The sequence below is a fragment of the Erpetoichthys calabaricus genome, chromosome 2 (genome assembly GCF_900747795.2).
Source record: "Erpetoichthys calabaricus chromosome 2, fErpCal1.3, whole genome shotgun sequence".
Taxonomy (NCBI): Eukaryota; Metazoa; Chordata; class Cladistia; order Polypteriformes; family Polypteridae; genus Erpetoichthys; species Erpetoichthys calabaricus.
The window spans coordinates 320,652,655-320,671,616 of NC_041395.2; the positions used below are offsets into that span (position 1 = coordinate 320,652,655).

The 18,962-nt window shown below is 39.2% G+C and overlaps 1 protein-coding gene across 2 annotated transcripts in view; it reads left to right on the plus strand.

The window, feature by feature from the left end:
• The first annotated feature begins 8,615 nt into the window (after positions 1 to 8,615).
• Positions 8,616 to 18,962, plus strand: part of hnrnph3 (heterogeneous nuclear ribonucleoprotein H3 (2H9)) — a 51,899-nt gene continuing 41,552 nt past the window's right edge. The window contains exon 1 of one of the 2 annotated variants that reach the window (XM_028795956.2): positions 8,616 to 8,802. The gene's annotated coding sequence lies outside the window, so the exon portion shown is untranslated. The remainder of the gene's footprint in view (positions 8,803 to 18,962) is intronic. The other variant, XM_028795960.2, reaches the window with a different exon arrangement.

Here is an 18,962-nt window from a genome sequence, read left to right on the forward strand (position 1 = left end):
TCTGTACCGCACATCAAACTCTGTGTTATGGGAGCTCGAGTGTCTCTCTTAGTGCTCCTCAACTCGGGAATTATTTTCCCTCTCATATTCGTCAGCTCGATTCAATAACACATTTTAAAACTACCCTCAAAAGGTATCTTTTCAAACTGGCATACCAATTGTGAATTTTGCACTGTTACTACCAGTTATCTTTGTTTGTTTGCTAATTATTGCTTTTTGGTTTATCATTCTCTTGTTTTAATTGTTGTTTAATTTTATTGTAAGGTGACCTTGAGTGCTAAGAAAGGCGCCTATTAAATAAAATGTATTATTATTATTATTATTGAGACAAAAACTTGACCAATGTCTGAAAGTCAAAATAGTAAAACTGCAACTGGCAGTCTGGTCTTTCTTTTAACAGTGAAATGATACACTCAAATTGGCTTAATAATTTCTGAAAACATTTCACTTATTTCTCTCTCTCTCTCTCTCACACACACACACAATGTGGTTACTTAAGTATATATAGGATAGGATCTAAAATCCTTGAAAGAGGACTGTCTTACATAGCTTTTTCCGTGTGTTGCCACTCTGTAATTTGAGAGTATTCTGTTTGGCAATATGATGCAGCCTTAGTTTGTGAAATACAGACACAACTAAAGACACGAGCATAAAATGATGGTTGTCAGTTTCAAACTGTGTTTCCTCAATGTGTTCCTTGAGAAAAAACACCTCATCTGAACCAATCTCAGCCCGAACAATCTGATTTATCAAAGATACACTGACAGCTTGCCCTAATGTCGACTGTAGGATAACACGCTCAGCTACTTTGACCACCTTGACTGTACCCTCAGAAGGAATCATCAAACCTCCTTTGTTTTTTAATGTGAGCAAGTGGTAGCTTTGATCATATGATGCCAGTACAGCATCTGTTACCAAACTAGCACGGCACACATCACAGGACAGCATTCTCAAAATCCCGTCTAAGGGCTACCTCCCACTGCTTCCTGAGGTGGATTTCTTTGGAAAACCTTCAAAGTTTGAGAAATGTTAACAGCTAACAACAATCTACATAGTTAGTGACTAAATACGTTTAACCAAAACGTTGCTTGGGGGCTGACTTGAACACATAAATACATAGTTTTGCTAGCTTAGCCTGGTGTAGCTAAAGTTAAGATTATAAAACAGGATTTTCTAATGGCGAAATATAACCAAAACAACTGTTCAGCCTTACCTATGAAATGTAATCCCCCGGGATCTGGTTTGGTGTGTACAGCGGTTTGTACAAACCCAAGCAGCACATGCGTGAGGCATCTTTATCCATTACTGCACTCCACAGCAGTGCCACTCGCAATATGGCGGCGACGCTGATGTACGATACTGCTGGTCATGCGGCGTCTAGTAATTCTATGTCTATGCTTTTAAAGCTTGGAAGTGCATAAAAATTTTGAGTAGATTCCAATTGAGTCCTTTGCGAAGTTATTGTAGGTAGGAGTTTTCATGTAAATGTCTTTCCAGGTGATATGTTTAAATTGTTCTACGGCGATCCAACCATTCTTTTGTGTATTTGCACTGTTTATTTAAATTACAGTAACAATTTGATTGACAAATGTTCAAATTGCTTTGATTTTTTGTGTCTAGTATTAACATTGTCTACTAGCTGAAATACTCAGCGTTGCACGGGAGGAAATTAAAGTGTTTTTTTTCATTGTTTGAGGAAAAATATAATTAAAAAAGAAAAAAACACAACTTTAAAAATAAAAATAAATTAACAAACAAAGAAGACTCACTATTGTGCTTGTCTTGCAGTCTTGTGTGTATGTTATCATCCAGTTGACGCTCGGAATCGGCCAACTCTATTTAATTTCAAAAGCAATAGTGGCGCAGTGGTGCTCAAACTTAAAGAATGCTGGCAGTCACCTCCAGTTCGCCCTCTGGTGGTCGTTCTGAGTGTCAACTGGATGATAACATGCATACAAGACCGTAAGATCACCCCCCGACCCTACCCAGAAGGGGGTGGGTTAGGGTTGATTTCACCCTACGGTATTTTTAGTTGACCAATGAGAAACGTGTACCAAGTTTCATGAAAATCGCACACATTGACTTATATATATATATATATATATATATATATATATATATATATATATATATATATATATATATATATATAGATTTCTAATTTATATATCCCAAAAGAAGTTTTTTTGCACATTTTTTGGACATGAACTTTTTCACGTAAAGTGGAATTAATACATTTAATTTTAAAATTTCTTTGTCCATGTATATTGTTATAATATGGAAAAATATCTTACCTTGTAAGATTTTGAGATAATTGTTTCCTAAATTCACCGAAATACAAATCGTCTCAGGTACAACAGCTAGACTACAACATTAATGACTATGTACTGCAGGGGTGTCCAGCTCCAGATTCTACAGGGCCGCAGTGGCTGCTTGTTTTCATTCTGACCCCTTTCTTAACCAGTTGTTGCAGCAAATTAACTTATTTTGCCTTCATTTTACTCGACTTGCTATTTACAACACATGCCCCTTTTTTAATTAGCAGTCAAACAATAATGAGATACAAAACAAGCCAACAAATGGCCAGCTAACCAGTGCCCATCATACAACATCTGACAATAAAGAAAGGTGAAGGCCTCAGTAATGTTGATCTTTTCAGGTCCAGAAAAACATTCTGATGGTTCTCTTAGGACAGGTCAGGTCAGGTTGGGGAGCATGCACTGGTATAGCACGTTGCCACACCCACCACACAACGAAACAGCTCAGGATCCTGGTTGGCAACCCCCCAGACAGACACGCGGTTCAGTCCCACCCTCCAGAAATGACCCTCTATCTGCCACAGCCAGGTGTTATGTGGGCGTCCCCTTGGCCTAGTCCAGCCACTTGGTTCTTGAACAGTGAAGATTCTATAACTGATGCTTCCTCACAATGCAGGTAATGTGCCTCATTCGGACCTCTGTGAGTAACCGCTCAATTAACACAAAGTCAAACCAGCAGTACCCAAGAATTCTCTGATGAGACACAGTACTGAAAGTGTCCAGTCTTTGTCTCAGCTCACTGGATAGCATCCATGTCTCGCAGCCATATAGCAAGACAGGAAGCACCAGGACTCTAAAGACTTGGACCTTCATTCTTTTACAGAGATATCAGGAGCGCCACACACCCCTTTCCAGCAACCTCATGACCCCCATCCCCACATGCGTCTACTGACTTCACAGCAAGAGTCACTAGAGACATGAATGTCGCTTCAGAGGTGAGTAAACCTCTCGCAAGGTTGACACTCTCTCCACAGACAGACACACTGCCACTGGCTGTGCCCAAAAGGTCTTTAAAGGCCTGGCTCTTGGTGTTTATCAGGACACTTGAAAGCCCAGACACTCAGACTCCTCACTCAGTCTCTCGAGAATCCCGATAAGAGCCTCCATTAACTCTGTGAAGATCACAGCATCATTGGGAAAGTCAAGATCAGAGAATCTTTCTTCACCAACAGATGCCTCATGGCCACAGGACCATGCAAGCACTGAACAGAGTAGGAGGAAGTTTTTCCCAGTTGATTCTGGGGTTCCTCAGGGTGTGTTCTTGCTCCTACCTTGTTCAATGCTTACAACTCTCCCATGGATAAAATATTTTGCCCAGTGTCTTTCTAGTGGTGGAATCATAAAGGCTAATATTAACTGAGCTGAGAGAGACCTGCAGTTCCTTAGATGTTCTCATGGGTTCTTCTGTAACTTCCTGAGTGAGATTTCTATGGCCACTTAAAGTAATTTTGCTAGACCAACCCCTCCTGGACAGAATTAGCATTGTTGCAAGTTTTTTTCCATTTTTTTATGTTGGCTCTAACAGTGCTTGGTGAAGTCTCAGGGTTTTAGCGATTGCTTTGTACCACTTTCCTGACTGATAAACCTAGACAGACAGATAGATAGATAGATAGATAGATAGATAGATAGATAGATAGATAGATAGATAGATAGATAGATAGATAGATAGATAGATAGATAGATAGATAGACTATGGCCTGAACACACACTAGAATGACTAAAAAGGTCTTGGTATAACGGAGCTCCAGTAGTGTTTCCTGACACTCTTCTGTTGAATAACCTGTTGCCTGAAAGTCCTCAGTATTACTATGTCGGAGAAATGATGTGCAGCATTGTTCATAATTGTTTAGTCCCTCCTTTGTTACTAGGGAATCCAAGGTGCATCCTATTTCTCAGGTTTATTGGAGTTTCTTTTGATGGAGACATGGCATTCTGCTTGTTGAGGCCTTTTGGCAAACTTCACATTGCTGCAATTGCTTTGTCCTGAGTATGGCGTTAATCTGTATCCAGCCCAGCAAGCAGGTCCTCCAACTTACAGGGAAAACTTAGGGGTTGTTGGCAGGATTGGCACTCCAGCCACCGTAAAGAAAACCTCACACTGTTCCAATGTGGTGCTGAACATCCACATTGTTGGAAAGGTTTTTTGAAGAGATGTTTAGATTTAGTGGGGCTGACAGCAATCAAGCTTGGGTGTGTCCAGTCTAATTTACCCCATATCATTTAAATTTGGTTCATTGGTTTACTGAGTGACTAAGGGGGCACATGGGTGATATAGGTGTTGAAGAACCTTTTTCCTTCAATAATGATCATTTAATGCTGTGCATTGTTTTTACTCAAATTGTCTTTTTATTATAGTAAATTTGTTTGGTGATCAGAAACAAGTGTGGAGAAGCAAAAGTGGAGAAAATCAGGAAGGGTAAATACTTTTTCACAGCATCATATTCTTACTTGATTCCTTAAACCTATTTTTACTAATTATTCACATGACTAATGGATATATTTTTGTTTTGTCTCTCTATTTTTGTCATTTACATTCTCATACTATTGGTATACTGTATATACTAAAAGGTTATAAGCTTGTTATAATATCTCACTTATCCTTAAGAATACCTGGTTTACAAAAATAAACAAGTACAAGGGGAAAATTGACTTATCATAATGAAAAATTTTTTAATTTATAAATAAAGCTTATTTCAATATTTTTAAATACAAACAAAAATGTTACAAAACACGGCCAACAGTATATAATTCACCCATGACCAGAGGAATGTCACCTCATGTGTGCCCACCAACCACCAAGCGCAATTGTGAATTAACCGAGACATCACTCACCGCGGTCGGAGCGTACACTGAGACGACAGACAAGGCACCCAGAGAGTGACTTAATCAGAGCCTTATAATAAGCTCATTGAAAGGAGTGACATCGGCACCATCGGGAGGAGCAACATCTACTCCCTGAGTATGACAGCCATCAGAGCAACCAGACCAATAAAAGGTGTACCCACCTACATGATCTGGCCAGTCCCAAGTCTCCACACCTCAGAAAGTGTCGCCACTGAAATGCTGAGTTTATGAAGCTCCTCCGACCGCAGTGAGAAGATGATCATCATGCAAGAGAGACAGGACTTTCCACGCGCCTACCTGGATGGACCGCCTCAAATTGGGACCCGAGTGCTGCCGCAGCGGGCAGCACCTCAGCACCACATTGGCTCTCCGACGGTTTTGACTCTTCCGGGGGTGAGGATCTTCCCATCCCCTTCATAACGAGAGCGCAGCAGCTACTCCCGTGGAGAGCAGAAAGGAATCCTATCTGCCGTCTCGGGGCTGCTTGCAATTTTTATGGTGGCTGGAGTGCCAATCTTGCCACCAACCTCCAAGTCTTCCTTGCATGTTGGAGGACCACTTGCAGGGGCGGATGCAGTGTGTCTGAGAAGGGTCTAGCTGTAGCTTGCAGTACGTATGACACAGGTCAGGTAATGCCCACAACGTCAGTCATAAAACACTCTTTGACTCAGATAACCTTCCTACAGCCCTAATCTTAACCATAATGGGTGTTACGTGACTGACATTGGGGGCGTTTCATGATGTTAGGGCAGTGATAGCGAACCTTTTAGAGACCGAGTGCCCAAACTGCAACCCAAAACCCACGTATTTATCGCAAAGTGCCAACATGGCAATTTAACCTGAATACTGAGGTTTTAGTTAAGAAAAAAACAACTCATACATTAACATCTTTTGCCTTAAAAGAAAAACACAATAACAGAGATTTCAATAATACAAACAACTTTTTGTTGAAAGGTAAAAGTTTGCATTTGGCATGCTTTTGAACATGTGATTTTTGCTGTTGTATGCATGTTGATAATTTGTCTAACTTTGGCTCATACTTTGTAAGTTTGAGAGCAACACATGCAGCACTCAGGTCATCTGTTAGTCTGTTTCTGGTGTAAGATTTGATATAATTCAAAGTTGAAAACAGCTGCTCACAAGCATAAGATGATCTAAACAAAGTAAGGAAAGCAATCCCAAGTGCTTTCATTGACTTAAAATTATTTGGCAGAGAGTTCCACACTTTAAGGATTTCATTTCCAGAACTAACTGTGCTGTCCTTTGTCATCCCTTCTATCTTCTCAAGTGTTTCACGCAGGTCTCCCCCATTAACCTCCATTCCCGTTCTCTTTCTCTCTCTCTCTCTTTTTTTACCCTTTCCATCCGCCTCGCGCTTCTATTAAATATTACGGGGACGTGGATCAGGTGTGGCTATTAGTAGCTCCTGGCAATAATTACAAATGCGGACAACTCCTTACCTATGCACTTAAGAGAGGACTGACCGCATCATGAAGTTCCCGGGAACCGCTCCGGCTGCACTACCACACCCCCCTCTAAGCCACGAGTGCAGTGATTATCTATTAAAACTGGCCTTTTCAATTTTGAGCTGTGGACCCGCTATACCACATCCCCTCCAATCTAGCTCCTCTCCAACCCCACCATGGGAATCACCTTCGCCACAGACTCAACAGGTTGCCGTCCGCGCCACACCCTCACGCCGAATTTGAGCCGCTCGCCTTACCCCAGACAGGGGAGGGAGGAAGTGCTCCCATTGGGCTGCTGGGCAGAGGGGTGGGTGATGTGAGAAATGTCCTCAGGCGCATGTGGAGATGGGGAGGGGAGCAGCCCGGCCCCTCGTCCTTCTGGCTTTCTAGTAACGAACTCTGTGCTGGTGCGACGGCGCGTGTGCCCACAGAGAGGGCTCTGGGTGCCCACTCTGGCACGCGTGCCATAGGTTCACCACCACTGTGTTAGGACATTACATGGCTGACCTCATTGGTACTGCGGACTACAATTACACTCTGTTGGCTGTTTCCCTTTGGGGTTGCTAGCCTGGATCCCAAGCTGTTCCGTCGTGTGGTGGTGGGAGTGGCAACACGATGTACCAGTGCATGCACCCCAACATGACCTATCCCAAGTATATTATTCTTGGAAATTATATTCCAGACATAAAAAGGAAAGGAAAAAAAAATCCACATGGGCACATTATACAACTGTGTCAGCTTTAAACTTGAATTTATTCACAAATTCAAGCACTTTCATTGCTTTGGCATTCTTAAAGCCATTTATTGATTAGATTTTCTTAGCTTTGGAGATTTCGGGTCCAGTGCCCCACTATCCCCTCAGTAGCACTTGGCATGGTGTGTGCACCCTTCAGCTGTAATGATTGAGTTCAGTTTTGAAAATGTTACATTTTGTTTTTCCTTTAGACCATTTAATTAAAAAATATATTGTTCCAGGATTATTACCAGGGTAACTATCAAAATTTACGATAAACATCTTTTCCTTTTGAAACACAAACATATATCACTATCATTCAGGTTTAAAGCAAAATTAAGAGTAATTCAGCAAATTTTGTAAATCAATCCAGAACATCTTAAGAGTGCTGACATTCCCCAAAAAAGAAGGGAAAATGTTTCTGGATCCTACTAACATAATGTACATTTCTCATCAGTTTCATTCCTAAATATATGTGCAAGGAAAACGGGAGACATTCTATGTGTCAATTTAAAAGATTCCTCTTTCACTTTATTCTTGATACGGAATTTATTTGGCAATAGCCATATTTTATTTCAGTCAGTATCGCATAGCATTCATCTCAAAACTGCAACAGGTGGAGATGACTGGCAGCAGATGTTCCTAAGGTGTTTAGTATTATTACATTTGGAATTCCGAATATAAATTCCATCTATCAGAAAAGATCAGAGATGACACTTGTGACATCTACAACAGCCTTTTGCAGGACTAATTTTCTTATTACTGTATACCAAAATCATAAGCTGACCTTGTTAGCTCAACATTTTCCCCAATTTGTTAATAAGCTATTACAGAAATGTTATTCAAATAGATGTTTAGCAAAATATAGATTTGTTCTGGAATTGTATACCATTATTATTCCATACGGTGTATCTATGCGCTTAAAAGTTATGTTCATAGATTCACGTCCAAACTAAAAGAAAGTGCTTATGAAAATTAGACCATTAAGGAGAATTTACCATTTTCAAAGTTGAATTTAAGGAGAAATTCCACGCCCACCAACTGCTGAAAGATTAAACAGGGGAATAAGAGACATATTTATGTTTTGTTATTAAGATTAAATTGTGATCGTTAAAATTGGAATGTAATCCTAGCAATTTATTTCAATAACAAAGGAACAACCCGCGCGGGTTTTTCTACATCCGGGCCTTCTTTAGCGTAACTTCCGGGGTAACACAACTAGAAGCGGCGCGAACCGGAAAAGGTAATGGCATTCTCAAAAGTCACGCATCGCACTGTGTAGGGGATATATCGTAGTTCACTGCTTGTTCGTTTATTATTATTGTAGTAATAGTTTTAACTTGTAAAATACATCGCGTATTTTTATTATTTTTTTTTTTTACATTTTTGATGTGAGAATTTGCTGTAGTGCTAAGTTTTTTTTTTCTATAACGGTAAACAGGTAAGTGCCTTCTTTTGTCGTGAGAGTTGTTTTCATCTTGTGGGCTTTGAAAAAAAAAAAAATGTTATGCCCCGGACGACGCTTCTTTCGTGTATACCGACTAAAAAAACTTAATGCCAATGCCGGTTCTACGCTATGTTTACACTCGCCGTCTGTTCGTTTGTCACTTCTTATTTTAATGGCTAAACTAAGGGCGTCTCGCGTGCGCATGCGTTATATCTTTTTTTGTTGGCTCCTCGATCTCTAAGCTACCGAGACTGGAGATGTGAAATTCCGCTTTGACGTTTTGTACGGAGAGATGGTCCAAGGTGACACTTTTTTATTTTGTATTTTAGCGTGAGTAGAATCACAAACTAAAGTGCCTTGAAAGAGCCAACGTCATTAATAGGTTTGCTAATGCTGTATAACATTTTGATGCTGCCGTCATGACCATCGTTTTTAAGAAAGTAGCCTTTAACTGATGTGTATCGTCTACTGTGTCTTCCCATGTCTCAGGTGATGTTGTCATCTACTAGTTTAGGTACTTACGAACAAAAATGAATAGTTTAGTATATGGAGAGATGTAAACGCTATGCAACACCAGGCGGGAGTAGACAATAGTTTTGCCACGAATGTACTGAAAATAAAACGTAATAGACGGCGTTTTGGACAGTGTCGTATGCGCCTGTGTATGAGTGTCCGCTACGTCTTTGTTCTGGAAGAGAATAATACTTAAATTTTAATGCATAAAGAATGTTCATAAATACACAGGCGTCTTTGTAAGTCCGTGACCTTTACCCCGTCAACATAAATGATGTCTCGCGAGACCTCTTTGTAAGCAAATCAGCTCAGGTTTCAACTGTAAACTTGCCCCAAGGAAAACAATCTCTGGGTTTTCATTTCAAAACCTGTATTCAGCCGATAAAACTCTCGGTAATGTGTAATTGTAGTATGAAGAGCCATCTTTGAAGTGGCGAATTTGGTATGTACGTTATTTTAGTGTCATGCATTTGCAGAATATTTCGCCGTCGCTGTTCGGCTTAATTTTCAGGCTATTTTATGCGCGAGTAGTTGGTTTACATTAGTTTTTTTTAGCGAGACGTAGTATTGCGTTATAATCACTGCCGTCCGTTAATTAGCCCAACCATATACCAATGGATATGTTGTGTCCTTTATTTATGCCGACAATCTTCCTGCTTCCGCACTTTACGTTCACGTGGATGATTGGTAGGCACTTTGGTAGATCAGCAATTTAATTTTACACATGCCGCATAAAAGGTCAGAGATAAGAGTTTTCTGGTGAAAGTAAAATTACACTTTTTAAACGTTGGCAATGATTACAAAATGGGATTTCCTACTGGTTATTTTTATTGTATATTACTGGATGAGGTGACGAGTCAACATTATACCACAACTCGGCTGGTAGCGGTGTTTCCTGCCACTTTAATGGGCGTTCGGTTGAAATTCCCACTGGCTTTCTAATTGGCGAAGTTTTCGCAAAATACAAAAGATGTATTCACAGCGGGTAATGCGTGCCTGTCTGTTTTTTTTTGGTATTGAAAAACCAATGGGAGGAGAGTAAGGTGCCCCGAAATAAGATTCTGAGAAGCCGAGTTTATTGGAACACGCTCGAGGGAGGAAGGCAAGAGAGTTTCTGGCACATGTGGATACTGAGGCTTATAGTTAACGCTGAAGGTACATGTAGGGCAAGAGATAGCAAATGTTTTTAAATTTATTCAAGGTAACACGTCGAATTTCCAATAATCTGCTTTCTATCTTTTTCATGAGCTTAGCATTACATGAATGTATGAGATACTGTCTCTTGAATTTGACACCTGCATTTTCCTGACACGTTTGCCCGTTTTAAATGTTACATTTAAACCAGTATGCCCATTTCAGGTTCATGTTGTTATGACATCAACCTTTCTGAACCAATCTCCCCCACAAAAAAGTACTTTTAACAGATTTCTGCATCACAAATAAATTCCAGGCATTTATTGGTGTATCCTTGATGTATCATCTGTCAAAATGCATAAATGTGATTTTAAATACGTTTGATTTATTTGTACTTAATGAAATTTGAATATCAATATTTTTGTACTTCACAGGCTGTATGGTCAGCCTGCCATAATTTCATTACCCTTGTGCCGGAAACCACAAAAAGGAGACCAATTCTCAAGATATTGCATCCTTGGTTACGTCTTGCATTGTGTCTTGATGGCAGTTAGACAAACCTACCTTGAGACTACATAGCACAGAAAGTGAATTAGAGCAGATTACACCACAGTTAGGCTGAACATCTCACTGGGGAAAGTTTTATTTCAGATTTGTCCCTACAACACACAAACACAGCATTAATTCTTGTAAGGATTATGCCATTGAGGATTCATGAGCTTTACCATAGTTACATGCTCCAACAATTCAATGATAATTTATAGGAAGATAAGTTTGTTTTTTTTTTTTTTTTTTAAATTGTGCAGGAGTTTGTGTAGTGAAATAACTGGAAAGAGCAATATTTCATCACTGCACATGATCAGCCCAGTCTGACTTCTATTCTGCCTCACAACATGGGAAGGACCGAAGGCATTTTATTGAATGTAAATTTTATTTGGGTAACTTTTTGTGTGTGTGTGCAATAGTTATTTCTGTGATGCTTTACATAATTGCGTGCACAAGTGTTAAGAGGGGAAAGTTTTTAACCTAGAAACTGCAAGTGTCAAGGGCATGGATCTTGAGAGACAGTCCTCACTAGCTGGCATGAGTGTAATAAGGCAGCAGTATGGGGTGCATTTGTGTATTTTATATAACTGTTAGTTTGTTTTTAGGAAAAAAAGTAAAACAAACTGAAATATTTGGAATGTGAGTTGCACACTAGAACACAAACATCACTCCTAAATATGCTCTTACATTGGAAATGGACATTCAAATAATGATGTAATCTTGAATGTTTGTAAATGAAATCTAAGCAAAACTGAAAGAGTTCTTTATATAACCTAGTATGTTGTTTCTTTTGCACATAATCTTTAATATATAGTACAACCCCAGTTCCAGAAAGTTGTGATGCTCTGCAAAATGTAAATAAAAACAATGCAATAATGTGCAACTCTCATAAGCCCATATTCTATTCACAATAGAACATAGAAAACATATCAAATATTTACACTGAGAAAATGTACCATTTAAAAAAAAAAAAGAATAAGGTCGTTTTGAAATTGATGGCAGCAACACGTCTCAAAAAGGTTGGGACAAGGCCATGTTTACCACTGTGTAGCATCCCCTCTTCTTTTAGCAACTGCGGAGATCAGTTGCTGAACTTCTGCGAGAAGAATGTTGTCCCATTCTTGTCTGATATAGGATTCTTGCTGCTCTACAGTCCTGGGTCATGTTATTGTATTTTTTGTGTCATGATGCACCAAATGTTTTCAGTTGATGAAAGGTTTGGATTGCAGACGGGCCATTTCCGCACTTGGACTCTTCTACTACAAAGCCATATTGTTGTAATAGATGCAGTATGTGGTTTAGCATTGTCGTGCTGAAATATGCAAGCCCTTCCCAGATAAAAGACGTTGTCTGGATCAGAACATATGCTGCTTTAAAACCTGTATATACCTTTCAGGTTTGATGGTGCATTTCCAGATGTGCAAGCTGCCAGTTCTATAGGTACTAATACACCCCCATACCATCAGAAATGCAGGCTTCTGAACTGAGTGATGATAACAAGCCAGAAGGTCTCTGTCCTTTTTAGTCCAGAGGATGCAGTGTCCGTGTTTTTTCCAAAAATAATTTCAAATTTCGATTTTGTCTGACCAAAGAACAGTTTTCCACTTTGCCTCAGTCTATTTTAAATGAGATTTGGCCCAGAGAAGATGGCAGTGTTTCTAGATCAAGTTCACATATGGCTTCTTCTTTGCATGACAGAGCTCTAACCTGCATTTGTGGATGGCATGGCGAACTATGTTCACAGAAATTGATTTCTTTAAGTGTTTCTGAGCCCATGCATTGATTTACATGACAGAATCAGGCCTGTTTTTAATGTAGTGCTGCCTGAGGTCCTGAAGATCACGGGCATCCAGTATTGATTTTTGGCCTTGTCCCTTTCGCACAAAGATTTCTCCAGATTCTCAGAATCCTTTGATCTTATTACTGTAGATGATTAGATACTCAAAGTCTTCACAATTTTATGTTGAGGAACATTATTTGGAAATTGTTCCACAATTTATAGATGCAGTTATTTGCAGATTGGTGAGTCTCTGCCCATCTTTACCTCTGAGAGACTCTGCCTCTCTTAAGATGCACTTTTTATACCCAATCATGTTACTGACCTGTTGCCAATTAACCCAATTAGTTGCAAAATGTTCTTCCAGCCCTTTCTTTTTAGTACCACTTACTTTTCCAGCCTTTTGTTGCCTTTTTTTTTTTTTTTGAGATGTTTTTTTCATGATATAGTAAAATGTCTATTGTGAATAAAATATAGGTTTATGAGATTTGCAAATATGACATTGTTTTATTTACCTTTTACATAGCATCACAACTTTTTTGGAATTGGGGTTGTATTTTGTTATGGTAGCATAAATAATCTGTCACTGTTTGTTACTAAATTTGTCCAAATGTCTTCTGATTGGAAGAGTTTAAAATATAGTGAAATGGTGGTTTTACATGTTTGTTATTGCAGCTTAACAGTTAAATAGCAGGTACCATTTCAGAATCTAATACTGATTGACACTTAAAAGCGGTACGTAGTGCTAATGTTTCACAGGCTCAGTATCGGCGGTTGAATCCTGTGCCCAGTTACTTTCTGTGTGAAGTTAGCAAAAATGCGTGGAGACTTTTCTGTGGAAATTCTGGTTGTCCAGATTGGTTCTTGCTGTGCTTCCGATGCTGCCAGGATAATCCTTTTAACTTGCGTTACCCTCCATTAGAAACCTGGTTTGGCACTGTTATGCTGTCTCCTAACATGAAAAGAGTTTCAGTATTCTAAGAAAAGAGGAATCTGGTTACCATTATTTATTAGTTTTTGTATTCATCATCCCAAACTTGAAAAATAATTTTGCAAGCTTACTCATTGTAGTTTAAATACTAAGACATGTAATAAAGAATATTAAAAATACTCCAATGCATTTTTGTGTTAAAATACTAAAAAAAATTTTTGTCTTGTCAGCTAGTATAAAATTTATACCAAAACTCAGATTTTATGTTTAAAATGCTGTTTGACACACAATACAAAAATTACATAGCATACAAATGTCAAAATCCATTTTATCCATTTAAAATGCAGCGGCACGTTTGGTGTTCAGCTGGCTGGGGCGGGCATATGTCGCTCATTATAAGGGGCCTCATGCTTAAACAGTGTATATACACTAAAAGTTGCACAAGTCCGTTTCCACGCTCACTTCGAGATGTGTAAAGCCATGTACATTGTCACTGCAGCCTCACACTGTGCAATACAAATTTCTGCTTGGTTTTGCAAACTAGCAGCACCCAGTGTCAAAGCAGTGTTACTGTTTGTGTTGTGTTCCATTCTTTTTTAACATTCACATCAATGACCCAGGATTTATCAAATAAATCAAAATTAATTCCATATCGTTTACAAGTTTAATTCACTTGATTGATTACAATCTGTAACAATGTAATGGTGCACGGAATGGCTAAAGTATTCCCACTACCATGGCTATTTTAGCATTGTTAGAAGACTTCGCAAATGGAAGAATTGGTATTTTTAGGTGGTGATGAATGGCTTCTAAGTTGATTTGATTTCCAAGAGCTATCAACTTGGAGCTGTGTGCTGAAATAGTGCCGGCTTTACAAAGGCAGACTTTGAGGAGTTGTGCTCTATCTATGTGAACTTGATGACCAATCGGGTATCTTGTAAACATCACTGAGTCATGCCATGCCAGCTGTATAGGATGGTATTATCTGCTTGTCATCCAGATATAAGATTTCCTTATTCTGTGGTTGAACAGGCAAACATCAAAGCATAATTTGCAGCAATGTTCTGTTTCCCAAATGTAATTGGAGCGGTCAGCTGTACGCATATTGCAACTGCAACAGGGCAGGGCAGGGCTGGACAAGTTACTTCATCCGGGGATGAATCGCCAAAAGAATGAGCTGGCATAACATCATGTACAGGTGTAACAGGAGAACCTTTGAAAATGGCAACTCTCACACAGTTGCAGGTGCTTTTTCCAACTAGTGTGGCAAAAGGCAAGCAGTTCTTTTAAGGATAGCGAGTCATCTCCGAGAGCAATGTAAAGAGCAGAGAATCTATTCTTTGTGGCACTTGGTGCCGAAGCTACACTATAAAGACGCCTTCAGAGAATGAATTTGCTTATGTAAATAGAAAGTATTTCCACTCAATTAATATGCCCCTCTATAATCAGTGTTTTGCATTGTTGAAGTATGTAGTGTGCTGCATAATATGGCACACAGTTGTGCCATGCCCGTACCTGAAGAAATGCAGTATGATGAACCTGAACCAAATGATCAGCCAAATCAGGCAGCGTTACAACTTCATTTGAATGTAATTAGCAGAATGTAAAAACAGGTAATCGAATGCAGCATTTATTTTTTTAAACCAGTTCATTTAATTTGTGGTCAATATCACATAGTACAGCCTTTGTTCATTGGCATCATCTCTTCTAGCATCCACTAATGCATTTTGTGACTCCGGAACAGTGTCTGTTAAATGCAGTATGATAAACCTGAACCAAATGATCAGCCAAATCAGGCAGCGTTACAACTTCATTTGAATGTAATTAGCAGAATGTAAAAACAGGTAATCGAATGCAGCATTTATTTTTTAAACCAGTTCATTTAATTTGTGGTCAATATCACATAGTACAGCCTTTGTTCATTGGCATCATCTCTTCTAGCATCCACTAATGCATTTTGTGACTCTGGAACAGTGTCTGTTAGCATACAGCCGGATGGTTGCCCAGCAGTTTCCGAGGCAGAGGTGTGCGCGCAACCAGCCGTGCTGTCACCACCTGGATAGGTATTCTCAGCACGGGGTGTCAGCTTTTGTAGTATTGTCTGGAACAGTTGACTTTAATATCTGACCACTTCTCCTTTTTTTTTTAATTTTTTTTTTATTTTGAGCATTCTGCAACTTACCGATCTTGAATTTATTGCTGCTTAAGCCAACAAATAATGTTTTTCCTTGCCTCCACTTTGCATTCACTGAAATTCTTCTTTTTTCCACTTGCTTTTAGCTTTGTCATTTAACAAAACACTGAATGGAAGAGGCTATTTTTACTGATTTGCATATTCAAATATAAGAAATTTTGGATGGAGTCAGGATGGGGATTTATAAGGGGAAAGTGTGTGGAACTTGGCGTACAGTTTTATGCATCTGGATTTTTTTGTGTGTACTCGCATTTCCAGTTTTGTCCGTACGACATGTTTTAGTGTGAATTCTACGCACAGCGTTATACATATGCCTATATCACTGCATATGAGCCCATCATCATAGGTTTAAGCCATTGATGCTTGACTACAGGGTAGTCAACTGGTCAAACTCTATATGGACAAAAAGTGAAATAATTGTGTGTGAACATTGTTTGGAAAAATTACCTTTGCCCTGTACAAAATAGGCATCTTAATCATATGACACATTTATAGTTTGTTAGTATAAAATCTGTGAAGGGGTTAAAGGGAGTTTTAAAGAATTCACCCTAGCATCTTAATCATATGACACATTTATAGTTTGTTAGTATAAAATCTGTGAAGGGGTTATAAAGGGAGTTTTAAAGAATTCACCCTAAGTGTATGGAAACTTCAGACTTCAACTGTAAGTGGCTATTGAGGCAGGATCATTGCAGTTTGTAAATTGCTCTAAACCGCAAAAAGTATAAACAGCAGTTTTGAACATGGCCAGAAATTTTATTTAAATAAAAAGCACTAAAGACTTTTTTTTCCTGAAGCTGTTTGAAAACAGAAATCTGTTCATTCACCAAGGTCTCGAGAATGGAAAAATGCCAACATAGTTCTTGTAATCCACTCAGAAAGACCATTGTATGGCTAAAAACGTTTTGACTAATAATTTTGAAGAAAAAGTGATAATGGAGACCTTAAAATCTGCTTCATATACCTCTTCATCCCCATAGCTGTTATTCATCTAAATAAGTTCAAGTTTAATAAACCTTGGTAGTCTTAAAACATAGCATATATATATATATATATATATATATATATATATATATATATATATAAATATGAATGAAAAAATAGCAGGACAAATCGAGGTCCAAAATAAAAGGCAAAGAGTAAACAACAAAGTCTTTTCGCATTTGCATCATTCAAAGCACAAAATGTGGATTTACACAATAATGGACCATACGCTATGAGAATCTGTAGTCCCGGAACAGTTAAAACAACAAGAAGTTAAATTTCAAAGAATACACAATTCTGTCAGGTGTATATTGATGATCACGGAGAAGTGATGCAAATTTTACCCAACGCCAGGGGTAGGTGAGCGAAGCGAGCAGGGGGCAGAGCCCCCTTGTGTACATAGAAGTTATGCTACTTGCACACACCCATTACCATATCTTCCCTTTTCTTCCCTCAGAGATGAACACCAGAACAAAAAATGAAAACCCCATCACAGGTTCTTTCACTCTTTTTGTGCCATTCCTTAAAAGAGCTTCTGTTCAACTTATAGTCAAACAGGAATTTCAAGGTTATCTTTAGTTGTCATTCAAAACTACCTATGGCAGTGCACAGCGGATCAAAATTGTCAGCCAGCCCAAATATGTGCAAAAATAGCTAATAAAAATTAACAAGAAAATTGGACAAAGAGGGAATCATCAATATACATACATATATACATCCTACAATTTCACACAGTCCACCAAATAAATTAACTTCAGGAGAATAACAGAAGTTAATATTGCACAAATAAATTATATATTGCATTTTATTGACATATTAACACTGTATTAACCATCCATATTACTAACCGAGAATGGTAAACCGGATGGCATGGACGCAAGCACACGGTGAAAACCGGATGGCATGGATGCAGGTACACGGTGATGGGACCATGAGACATACTGCGCAGTGCGTACAGCGCACGTCTCATAAACCGCAAGCGAAGTCGTATCCACCGCGAACGAAGGAGTCACGGCCCAAACACGAAAGCTCAACTGACGTGAATGAGAAATGAAGCAACAACGCGCCCATAGCTAACGACTAACGACACATTCACACAAAAAAGAGGATTCTGCACTGCAGCCCAGATTCAAACGGAAGAGGCTACGGAGGCCCCACAGGTCCCCAAAGAGAGTACGGAAGGCGTGGGAATGTACGAAAGGCAAAGGCGCCTACACAGCATAGTGAAACCGGACATAGTACGGAAGGCGCAGGCGTCACCGCCATATTGTGAGTGACACTACTGCAGAGTGAAGTTAGGAATAATGTGCTGCTTGGGATTGTACAAACCAGCTCGACTAACGGAGCTACAAACACGAGCCCGCATGGATAAAGAAAATAAACGTGGGCGCCTATTATGCGCGTCTGAAACCATGGAAGCAAAACTGTCTCGGCTCCAGAACCAAACAGCTCGACTAACAGAGCTACAAAAATGCGCCAGCATGGACAAATACAATGAACGTAGGCGCCTACAACGCGCATCTGAAACTGCAGCAGCAAAGCAGGCACGGGGGGTTGGCGAGCGAAGCGAGCAGGGGGCGAAGCCCCCTAGTTCTATACTACACCAGGTGAGTCAAGTATGTGCAGATAACATACTATGAAATGAGAGCTCATCTTAACAAATCTGGCAAAGTAGAAAAACTCACATTCTGAGGGGGGTAGAAAAATACATGAACTACACTTGCGCTATTGGCACTAACCAACTTACAAACTAAGACTTGTGCTTCGCGTGCATAAAGAAAAAATTTAGCATTGCTATTCCAAGCAAAACAAGTGTGACAAAGGCTTTAGCCAACTAATCTTTGCCAACCTGCAAAAAAACAAAAAAAACAAAACATGCACAGAATTCATACTTCACAGCATACACATCCACCACTATGATCATAAAGAATATACATTTTTTTAATACTTTATATACTTAATCCCCGAGGGAAATAACACTAATGCATGTTTATAGTGGATCAATTAATGGTTCAGAATTAAATAACTCATCCTTGGTGTCAGTCCTCAGAACTCAATGAGTTGATTCACTCATT